The sequence below is a fragment of the Amblyraja radiata genome, chromosome 1, assembly GCF_010909765.2.
Source record: "Amblyraja radiata isolate CabotCenter1 chromosome 1, sAmbRad1.1.pri, whole genome shotgun sequence".
In the NCBI taxonomy this organism is placed as follows: domain Eukaryota; kingdom Metazoa; phylum Chordata; class Chondrichthyes; order Rajiformes; family Rajidae; genus Amblyraja; species Amblyraja radiata.
Window position 1 is genome coordinate 192,618,699 of NC_045956.1, and position 11,882 is coordinate 192,630,580.

The following is an 11,882-nucleotide window of genomic DNA, read 5'->3' on the forward strand; positions in this document are numbered from 1 at the left end:
GCCTGCTTCAAAGTTTCCACTATTGTCCCTGTACCCAAAAAGACAAGGATTGCTGGTCTTAAAGTCAACAGGCCTGTCACATTGACCTATGTAGTGATCAGGCATGAGACAGGAAAAAAATGAAAAAAGAGGAAGAGAGATGGGGGTCCAGAACATTTTTGATAATTGCACCTTGAAATTAAACAATTGCCTGTTTACCCTTAATTTGTTGTACCTTTAAATAACACATTTTACTTGCTTGTCATTTCTTAATTTACACAGAAATTTTGTGATAATCATACCTTTTTATTTATTTATTTATTTATTTTATTAGAAGCATTGTACATACATCTCAATCATGATATGCAACATAATACATTCCGTGTACAACTTCTCTTTTTTTTAAACTTTAATCTGTAATAGAAAAAGAGAAAAGAGAAAGAGAAGAATGAGGATAGTAGTGAAGTACAGTCTGCAGTAGTTGGCGTTGATGTTTAAGTAGACTGCGTGCATGAGAATGTGAAAAAAAAGGAAAGAAAAAATAAAAGAAAACAAGGCCTCAAAGAGAAGAGGGCCTCAAGAAGGGAAAGGAAATAAGTAAAAAATCCAAAGAAGGTAGAGCTAAACAAAAAAGAAAGGGAATGTGCCTAATTCATTACGATTCACACCCATCACCTAGTTCTAAAACAATAACTTTCTCGGGTTATGCTGCACCATATTATACTTGTAATAAATCAATAAAAGGTGACCATATTCTTAAGAATTGTTCTTGTTTTCTGCTAGAACGTGTCTCATTTCCTCGAGATGTAATATTTCCGACATATTTGTGATCTACATTTTAAACGTTGGGATAGGAGCGTTTCCTCAGAATTTAAGTATGTTTTTTTTGCCATTATCAAACCATAGTTTAGGAAACATCTTTGAAATATAGTTAGTTCAGAACAGGCTTCCTTTGCTCCGAAAATAATAAATTCTGTATTTGGGTCCAGTCTTAATTTAAATATTTTTGAAAAGTTTTCAAAAATTTCCTTCCAAAATTTCTGAAGTTTTGCACAGGAAACAAATGAGTGCTATTATTGCCTCTTTAGTTAGGCACTTATCACATAAGGGATAAACATTTGGAAAGATTTTATTTTGTTTTGTTTTTGAGTAATATAATCTGTGTACAATTTTAAATTTGATCAGTGTGTGTCTAACGTTAATTGAACATTTGTGTACATATGACACATAACTTCCCATCTGTCCTTGGGAATTTCTATAGCCAATTCTTGTTCCCATTCTTTTCTTATACCTTCTGTCTAAGGTATATCTATATTTAAAATAGTATTATAAAAATGTGATGTTAAATTATCCAATTCTACCTGTCTATTCATGCCTTGCTCTAGAGGGTCCAACTTCAAATTTTGATAATCTTGTGAGTGTTTTTTCAAATAATCTCGAGTTTGTAAGTATCTAAAATATTGGTTATTTTTCAAATTGTATTTAAGCTGTAAATCTTGGAATGGTAAAAAATTTCCCGCTTCATACAAATCTTTCCAAGTATTAATTCCTAATCGTTCTCAGAGAGTAAATGTTTTGTCAATAGTCGATGGCTTAAACGCCGGGTTGTTAGCTATCGGTGTGAGAAGCGAAAGATTTCTTAATTTAAGAGAGGATTTTATTTGTCTCCCAATTCGTATTGTGCTGTGAATCATCGGGTTCTCTTATATATTATGTTCTTGTTTTATTGGGGGAAAAAGGATTGCTCCTATATTAAAAGGAGTGCAATCCTCCTTCTCCATTATTGTTCATTCTGCCTGTTGTGTTGAACTGTCCAACCAGTACATTATATTTTTAATATTCACAGCCCAATGGTAGTACATAAAATTGGGAAGTGTGAGTCCACCGTATTCTTTAGGTTTACATAAATGTCTTCTTTGAATTCTATGGGATTTATAGTCCCATATGAAATTTGTAATGTATGATTCAATTTTTTTTTTAAGTTTTTAGGTATGTATGTAGGTATTGATTGGAATAAATACAGTATTTGTGGAAGAAAAATCATTTTAATGGCATTTATTCTGCCTATTAAGGACATCGGTAGTGTTTTCCAAAATTGGATCGACGTTTGTAATTTAGTAAGTAAGGACAGGTAAATTGCATTAAATAGAGATTTATATTTTCTGGTAATTTGAATACCCAAATATTTAAATCTTTCTGTAGTAATTCTAAAAGGGTATTTTAAAAGATGTGTTGACTCTTGAGGTTTTATCGTAATTATTTCGCTTTTATTCCATTTTATTCTATTCCTGAAAAGGAACCAAATTCTTCTATTACGTTTAATAAATTTGGTATGCTACTTTGTGATTTTGTAATGTATAATAATACATCGTCTGCATATAATTATATTTTATTATTAGAGTTTTTAGTATTGTAACCATGAATATTAGGGTGCATTCTTATATTTTCTGCTAAGGGCTCTATCGCCAGGGCAAATAGGTGATAAGGCACATCCCTGTCTATTGCACCTGGATAGTTGAAATTTCGGGGATAATATATTATTAGTCAGTATTCTAGCCGTGGGCTTATCATATAGTAAATTTATCCATAGGATAAAATTATCGCCCATTTGAAATTTTTGTAATACTTTAAAAAGGTATTCCCATTCCTGATCAAATGCTTTTTCTGCATCCAATGAAATAATTGATAAGTCTTCCTCTTCTATCTTATATGAATACATTATGTTAAAGAGACATTTTGTGATAATCATACCTTAAAATGACACCAACTCCTTGCTTGTTTACACTTAAGTCATATTGAAAATATTTTATATTACACCTACATCTACTTGTAACTTGATACCTGTTCCTTGCTTCTTTACTCTAATTAGAGAGAAAAATCCTTTACACTGTAGCGACGGTGAACAATGTCTACGTCCAGGTACTGGCTGAGTTCCGGGACATTGTCACCCTCAAGTTCGGCTCGGCCAGCATGAGGCACGGTTTCATGCTCCATATTCTGACATCGGGTCCACCGCTCCACGCTCGCGCCCATAGGCTCGCTTCTGGCAAGCTCCTCATAGCATAAGAATAAACTAGTCGGACACAAGTGTGTGCTCTAGACGTGTTTATTCTTCTGCATTCAGCTGCCTACTCCTCAGCTGACACAGGCGTTGCCCGGCCTTAAATAACAACTCAGTTCTCGAGCCTCCCCCACCGAGACGCCGCCCTCAAGAGCCGATAGTTCGCCGTGACCTTGGGTTGCTATCAGGTGCCGCCACATGACCCCCCCCCCCTCCCCAGAACCAGAGGCACCGAACCGCACAGGATGCTGCACGAGGCGGCCCGAACGCGTAGTTGCAATCACGTGCCCCGGGGGCTTGCTCGGTTCGGGAGGATCTCCGGGACGGCGGACGCCCGCGACGGGGAGGTTGAGTCACATTGGATACCTTAATTGGTACCTTAATTGGATAAGTGACAATTAAATTGAATTTTGAATCTTTAGTTCCCCACTAAAGACGAAAGGTAAGAACAAAATTATAACTTTCTGTCTTGAGGCCGATCTCTTCCTATAGCTCAGATTGCGGAGCCGGGGGTCACCAGAAGAATTGCTCTGATCGCTGGCCCGCGGAGTATAACACCCGGAAGCAGCGGTGTGTGGAGCTTCTAGTCGCGGGGGCAGCGTGCACTTTCCCTCGCGGAGTCTAGGATTCCTCGCCAGAGAAAAGCTCCGATCGCCGGCCGATTCAGGACCTCCAAGCTGCGGAGATCCAAAATCGGCTTGTGTTTAAGCCAGTTTGAAATAGTGTTTAAAATACAGGATAAATGGTGTTAAATATACACAATGTACACGGATCAATGTGTTTAAAATACATGATAAATGGAGTCATAGGGAACAATGACATGCCATGAGGAGCACACATTAAAGCCTTAATTTCCCTCCCAATGTATGATGACAGTAACATATATAATTCTATTCTTATGATCCCGACAATGTATTATATTATATGACATTTTTTTGGTACATCAGCAATTTATTTGAAAGTCTTCTTTGATAGATCTAGACTTAGCACAATAATAAAGGTAGACAAAAATGCTCCAGCTCCACAAGAATTTCTCCAGCATTTTTGTCTACCTTCGATTTTCCAGCATCTGCAGTTCCTTCTTAAAAAATAATAAAGGTATCAATTTTTACACTGCTGTACATTTTTGGTTTTGTTCTTGCCATAAGGCTTGCATGGTATTGTAAGCTCTTCTACATTTAAGTTAAATCAAGTCAAGTCAAGTCAAGAGAGTTTATTGTTATGTGTCCCAGATAGGACAATGAAATTCTTTCTTTGCTTCAGCACAACAGAATATAGTAGGCATGAATACAGAATTTATTCAGTAGGCATAAATTGACCTACTAGAGGGAAAATGCATCTTCAATATACAGTACATGTCTCTCCCCACCCCTGAAAACAATTGCATTTAAGTGACATATTATCCATTCTGTAGTTATGTAGTTATAATCAGATTTGTTCTTATAAGTTAATTCTATATGATATTTTACTGTAATTTCAGATGTTGACAGTGGGTCCAGAATCTCGTTGATAAGATCTCCTACAGCGAACTACAGAGTACTTGTGAAAGAACTGCCGTCTTTGTTCTGAACACCCTGTATATCTCACACATAAAACAATAAATTATGTAAATCTTACCATAAATGACAGAAATAAAAAGTGTTATCCTTGTTTATGAATTTTGTTGTAGAATGATTTAAAATTGAGTGGATTGATGCAATATACTGTTAACCCACAAATGTTTAGTTATGAGATATTCACATTTAAAAACTCACTCAGATCTCGGGTGGCTGTGAGCGGCCGCCGGGACCGGACAGCGGAACCACAGCTAGACCCGGGGCTCGTAGGTGACTTGGGAACTGCAGCTAGTCCAGGAGGGTCCCGGCCCCTATGCAAAAAAGGCTGTGGACCCCTGCACTAAACCAAACCCTCGATCCTGTCCCGCCATCCTTTTTTTCAAAATTTAGCAACTCAACTGGTGGTGCGTGTTCATTGCCGGGAAATACGGTAACTAATTTCCCTCAAATATATGTAGATTTCCCTCAAATATATGTTAAATTAAAAACTAAACTACGGTAGCAATGCAGTTTTCATGTCTAATCAAAGTCAAAAGTCAAAGTAGCCTTTACTGTCATTCAGACCTTGCGGTCTGAACAACATTTCGTTGCCTTGCAGTCCTACATATAGTAAAAATGACAAAAACAGACAATAAACACAAATTAACATCCACCACAGTGAGTTCACCAGGCACCTCCTCATTGTGGTGGAAGGCAAAAGTCTGTTTGTCTCTTCCCTTCTTATTCTCCCTCTGCGCCGAGGTGATCCAGGCTTCAGATGTTGTGACCCCGCCGGGTGATGGTAAGTAATGTCAGTCCCGCGGCTGAATCCGAGCTCCGCGAACGGGCCGGTTCAACTCCGCGGCCCGGGGTGGTCGAAGCTGCAGCCCTCCAGTCCAGCAGATGCGGCTGTTGCGGGAGCTCCGGAGAACAGGTCACCAACCTGTGACCTGCGAGCTCCCGACGATGTCGTCCACTGGGCCTGGCGGCCGAGTCCACCGGGCCCGCGGCCGATCCTCAGAGGTCGGGTGGCCGCTGCTGCCGGAACGCTGCCCCAGCGCCGAGGTCGGGTCGCCGCTGCCGCAGCCGCTGCCCCAGCTCCGAGGTCGGGTTGCCGATGCCGTCGGCTCGCACTTCTGCTTCAATGTAGGTATGTATACACTATATTTCTTTACGCTAATATAGAATAAAAAAATATCTTGGCATGTGTTCATTTATATTTTATTCACAATATTCAGATTTCAGAGAGAGGTTGAATAAAAGAAGAAAAAAATCAACAAAATTAGGAGATCACAAGAAAGAAACTAGAGAAACATACATATGTGTGTGTTATATATTTATATACATATATATACATATATATCACACATACAGTGCATTCAGAAAGTATTCAGACCCCTTCACTTTTTCCAGATTTTGTTACGTTACAGCCTTATCTAAAATGGATTAAATTCTTTTTTTATAATCAGCAATCTACACACAATAGCCCACAATAAAAAAAGTGAAAACAGGTGTTAAATAACGGTAATTAAAAATAAATAACTGAAATATCACATTTACATAAGTATTCAGACCCTTTACTCAGTACTTTATTGAGGCACCTTTGGCAGTGATTACAACCTCAAGTCTTCTTGGGTATCACGCTACAAGCTTGGCACACCTATATTTGGGTAATTTATCCCATTCTTCTCTGCAGATCCTCTCAAACTCTTGTCAGGTTGGATGGGGAGTGTCGATGCACAGCTATTTTCAGATCCCTCCAGAGATGTTCGATCGGGTTCAAGTCTGGCCGGGCCACTTACGGACATTCACAGACTTGTCACAAAGCCACTCTTGCATTGTCTTGGACGTGAGCTTTAGGTCGTTGTCCTGTTGGAAGGTGAACGTCTGCCCCAGTCCGAGGTCCTGAACGCTCTGGAGCAGGTTTTCATCAAGGATCTCTCTATACTTTGCTCCGTTCATCTTTACCTCGATCCTGACTGGTCTCCCAGTTCCTACCGCTGAAAAACATCCCTACAGCATGATGCTGCCACCACAATGCTTCACCGTAGATATGGTATTGGCCAGGTGATGAGCGGTGCCTGGTTTCCTCCAGACGTGACACTTGGCATTCAGGCCAAAGAGTTCAATCTTGGTTTCATCAGGCCAGGGAATCTTGTTTAGGTGCCTTTTGGCAAACTTCAAGCGGGCTGTCATGTGCCTTTAACTGAGGAGTGGCTTCTGCCTGGCCACTCTACAATAAAGGCCTGATTGGTGGAGTGCTGCAGATATAGTTGTCCTTCTGGAAGTTTCTTCCATCTCCACAGAGGAACTCTGGAGCTCTGTCAGAGTGACCATTGGGTTCTTGGTCACCTCCCTGAATATGTTAGTAAGTCTCTATCCTAAGGCCCTTCTCCCCCGATTGCTCAGTTTGGCCAGGCTCTATGAAGAGTCCTGGTGGTTTCAAAGTTCTATTTAAGAATGACGGAGGCCACTGTGATCTTCGGGACCTGCAATGATCCAAAAAATGATTTCCCCAGATCTGTGTCTCAACACAATCCTGTCTCGGAGGTCTACAGACAATTCCTTCATCTTCATGGCTTGTTTTTTGCTCTGACATGCACTGTCAACGGTGGGACCTTATATAGACAGGTGTGTGCCTTTCCAAATCATGTACAATCAATTAAATTTACCACTTGTAGACTCCTATCAAGTTGTAGAAACATCTCAAGGATAATCAATGGAAACACGATGCACCAAAGCTCAATTTTGAGAGTCACAGCAAAGGGTCTGAATACTTACTTAAATGTAATATTTCAGTTATTTATTTTTAATTATTTTGCAATAATTACTAAACACCTGTTTTCGCTTTTATATTATGAGGTATTGTGCGTAGATTGACGATTAAAAAAAATGACTGTAACCAATTTTAGAATAAGGCTGTAATGTAACAAAATGTGGAAAAGTGAAGGGGTCTGAATACTTTCTCAATGCACTGTATATACGCATCATATATATATATATATATATATATATATATATGTGGCGGCTCCCAAGGGTCGTGCCATCATACTGTCGAACCCCTCGGCACGGGAATGGTTCAGTCCGGAGGCGGCCCTTAGCCAGAGGGTTTAAAGGCAGGGGTTTGGGTGCCATCTTTCTCGTGTTTGGTCTTCCCTACAACCGGGAGGAACATAATTAAAGGTGCCTCTCAAAACACTGGACTTCGTGCTTCCTTTTGAGACCCACGCACCACATATAGATATATATAATGAATATGTGAGTTTATATATATATATATAAGAAACTAGAGAAATATGTATGTGTGTTATATAATTATATACATTAATATCACATTTATATATGTGTGTGTATCATATCTATATTACTAAAAGTCTGATCTTGACTGCTTTTGGCTCACTGTGGTGTGATTTCCGAGAGAACGCCGCCACCTACGGCCGTCATTTTTGGCCTCCTCGCTCAGAGCCACCTCTGCCTTCCGGGATTGGAGGATTTTTCCCATCGATGAAAAATCAGAGAGATATTAATGTTTTTTTTTTAAATTGCCATTCTCTCTGCTGCCCCTGCTGGTGGGAGGGGGGAAGGACTATAAAACCCCGAAGTGGTGTGCCTCACTCAGTCTCTGCAAGATGGAGGAAGCCAGAAGGTCACGTCTCTCTGAGCTCTGAATAACACTGAACACATGTCTACTCAACTGTGAGTCCCCTTAATGTGGTTTGAAAATGAAAATATGGTTGGTTTGAAGTAAAAAGGCACTGCCTGCAAATGGTGGTTTGGGTGCTTTGGCTTGAACTTAAAAGGCACTACTGCAAATGGTTTGGGTGCTTTGTGGGTGGGTGTAACTCAGTCTCTGCATGATGGGGGAGGGAGAGGTCACGACTCTGTCTGAGCTGTGAATCAACTGAATACACTGAATGTCTACTGAACTGTGAGTTTGGTGTTTCGTGTGGTTTTATGGTGGTTTCACCCTGCATGAAATGGTATGAAGCTGCATTTGAATTTGGTGGCCTTGCACACCGCTTGAAATGGAATGAAACTGCACTTGAATTTGGTGGCCTTGCACCCTGCTTGAAGTGGAATGAAACTGCACTTGAATTTGGCGGCCTTGCACCCTGCTTGAAGTGGTATGAAACTGCACTGAATCTGGTGGCCTTGCACCCTGCTGAATGTGGTATGAAACTGCACTTGAATTTGATGGCCTTGAATCCAGCTTGAAGTGGTATGAAACTGCACTTGAATTTGGTGGCCTTGCACCCTGCTTGAAGTGGTATGAAACTGCACTTGAATTTTGTGGCCTTGCACCCTGCTTGAAGTGGTGTGAAACTGCATTTGAATTTGGTGGCCTTGGACCGTGCTTGAAGTGGTATGAAACTGCACTTGAATTTGGTGGTACACAAAATTGCTGGGGAAACTCAGCGGGTGCAGCAGCATCTATGGAGCGAAGGAAATAGGCGACGTTTCGGGCCGAAACCCTTCTTCAGACTGATGGGGGGTGGGGAAAGAAAGAAGGAAAAGCGGAGGAGGAGGAGGAGCCTGAGGGCGGGCGGATGGGAGGGTGGGAGGAGACAGCTAGAGGGTTAAGGAAGGGGAGGAGACAGCACGGGCTAGCCAAATTGGGAGAATTCAATGTTAATGCCATAAGGACGCAAGGACCCCAGACGGAATATGAGGTGCTGTTCCTCCAATTTCCGCTGTTGCTCACTCTGGCAATGGAGGAGACCCAGGACAGAGAGGTCGGATTGGGAATGGGAGGGGGAGTTGAAGTGCTGAGCCACCGGGAGGTCAGGTAGGTTATTGCGGACTGAGCGGAGGTGTTCGGCGAAACGATCGCCCAACCTACGCTTGGTCTCACCGATGTAAATCAGCTGACATCTAGAGCAGCGGATGCAGTAGATGAGGTTGGAGGAGATACAGGTGAACCTTTGTCGCACCTGGAACGACTGCTTGGGACCTTGAATGGAGTCGAGGGGGGAGGTGAAGGGACAGGTGTTGCATTTCTTGCGGTTGCAACGAAAAGTGCCCGGGGAGGGGGTGGTGTGGGAGGGAAGGGAAGAATTGACGAGGGAGTTGCGGAGGGAGCGGTCTTTGCGGAAGGCAGACATGGGGGGAGATGGGAAGATGTGGCGAGTGGTGGGGTCACGTTGGAGGTGGCGGAAATGGCGGAGGATTATGTGTTGTATTTGCCGGCTGGTGGGGTGAAAGGTGAGGACCAGAGGGACTGCCCTTGTTGCGTGTGCGGGGATGGGGAGAGAGAGCAGTGTTACGGGGTATGGATGAGACCCTGGTGTGAGCCTCATCTATGGTGGCGGAGGGGATCCCCGTTCCCTGAAGAACGAGGACATTTCCGATGCCCTGGTATGAAATGTCTCATCCTGGGAACAGATGTGGCGTAGGCGGAGGAATTGGGAGTAGGGGATGGAGTCTTTACAGGGGGCAGGGTGGGAAGACGTGTAGTCCAGATAGCCATGTGAGTCAGTGGGTTTGTAATGTATGTCGGTCAGGAGTCTGTCCCCTGCGATGGAGATGGTGAGGTCAAGGAATGGTAGGGAAGTGTCGGAAATCGTCCAGGTGTATTGGAGTGCCGGATGGAAGTTGGTGGTGAAGTGGATGAAGTCAGTCAGTTGTGTGTGGGTGCAGGAGGTGGCACCAAAGCAGTCGTCAATGTAACGGAGGTAGAGGTCGGGGATGGGGCCCTGGTACGTCTCGAACAAGGATTGTTCAACGTGCCCGACAAAGAGGCAGGCGTATCTTGGGCCCATGCGTGTGCCCAAAGCTACGCCTTGTGTTTGGAGGAAATGGGAGGAGTCAAATGTAAAGTTATTGAGGGTGAGGACCAACTCCGCTAAGCGGAGGAGAGTGTCAGTGGCTGGGTATAGGTTGTTTCGATCGTTTCGCCGAACACCTCCGCTCAGTCCGCAATAACCTACCTGACCTCCCGATGGCTCAGCACTTCAACTCCCCCTCCCATTCCCAATCCGACCTCTCTGTCCTGGGTCTCCTCCATTGCCAGAGTGAGCAACAGCGGAAATTGGAGGAACAGCACCTCATATTCCGTCTGGGGTCCTTGCGTCCTTATGGCATTAACATTGAATTCTCCCAATTTGGCTAGCCCGTGCTGTCTCCTCCCCTTCCTTAACCCTCTAGCTGTCTCCTCCCACCCTCCCATCCGCCCGCCCTCGGGCTCCTCCTCCTCCTCCGCTTTTCCTTCTTTCTTTCCCCACCCCCCATCAGTCTGAAGAAGGGTTTCGACCCGAAACGTCGCCTATTTCCTTCGCTCCATAGATGCTGCTGCACACGCTGAGTTTCCCCAGCAATTTTGTGTACCTTGAATTTGGTGGCCTTGCACCCTGCTTGAAGCCGTAGGAAACTGCACTTGAATTTGGTGGCCTTGCACCCTACTTGAAGTGGTAGGAAACTGCACTTGAATTTGGTGGCCTTGCACCCTGCTCGAAGTGGTAAGAAACTGCTTGAATTTGGTGGCCTTGCACCCTGCTTGAAATGGTAGGAAAATGGATTTGAATTTGGTGGCCTTGCACCCTGCTGGAAATGGAATTTCAAGGAATAGTCATGAGTCAACTGCCAGCCCACCAGCCGTGAGTGAGCTGCCAGCACATCAGGCTTGAGGGACTGAGCTGCCACCCCAAGAATCCATACCAGCGCTCCAGAAGGCCCCCCCACTGGCGACCAATATTGGAATTGGCGGAGAGGTGGAATATTGCGTCGGGGGACCAGCCCTCCCATGTGAACATGGGACCCACTTAGTCTAGTATATAATATATATGTGTTTATAATATATAAATATGGGCAAATATATTGGCTTATGGCTTATGTTCCTTATATCTTATAGCAAAATATAAAGACACAGACTTAGACTTAGACCCTTTATTTGTCATTCAGACCTTTCGGTCTGAACGAAATGTCGTTGCCTGCAGCCATACATATAATAATAAACAACAAAACACACAATAAACACAAATTAACATCCACCACAGTGAGTTTACCAGGCACCTCCTCACTGTGATGGAGGCAAAAATCTTAGGGTTACTGTCTCTTCCCTCCTCATTCTCCCTCTGCGCTGAGGCGATATGTAGTTACCCCACCGGGCGATGGTAAGTCAGCCCAGCGGCTCACCGAGCTCCGCAAACAGGCCGGTTCAAGCTCCGCGGCCCGGGGTGGTCGAAGCTGCCGCCCTCCAGACCAGCAGACGCAGCTGTTGCCGCGGGAGCTCAGGAAAACAGGCACCAGCCTGTGACCTGCGAGCTACCGACGATGTCGTCCACTGGCCCGCGGCCGAGCCCCGGATTCAG

The 11,882-nt window shown here is 43.6% G+C and overlaps 1 long non-coding RNA gene across 1 annotated transcript; it reads right to left on the reverse strand.

Annotated features, from left to right (window-relative positions):
• Positions 1-200: 200 nt before the first annotated feature.
• On the reverse strand, positions 201-2,827 carry LOC116983108. Its single transcript, XR_004414611.1, has 2 exons — positions 2,731-2,827; positions 201-281 (listed from the first exon to the last, which is right to left on the reverse strand). It is a non-coding gene; the product is annotated as an uncharacterized LOC116983108 (long non-coding RNA).
• Positions 2,828-11,882: the final 9,055 nt, after the last annotated feature.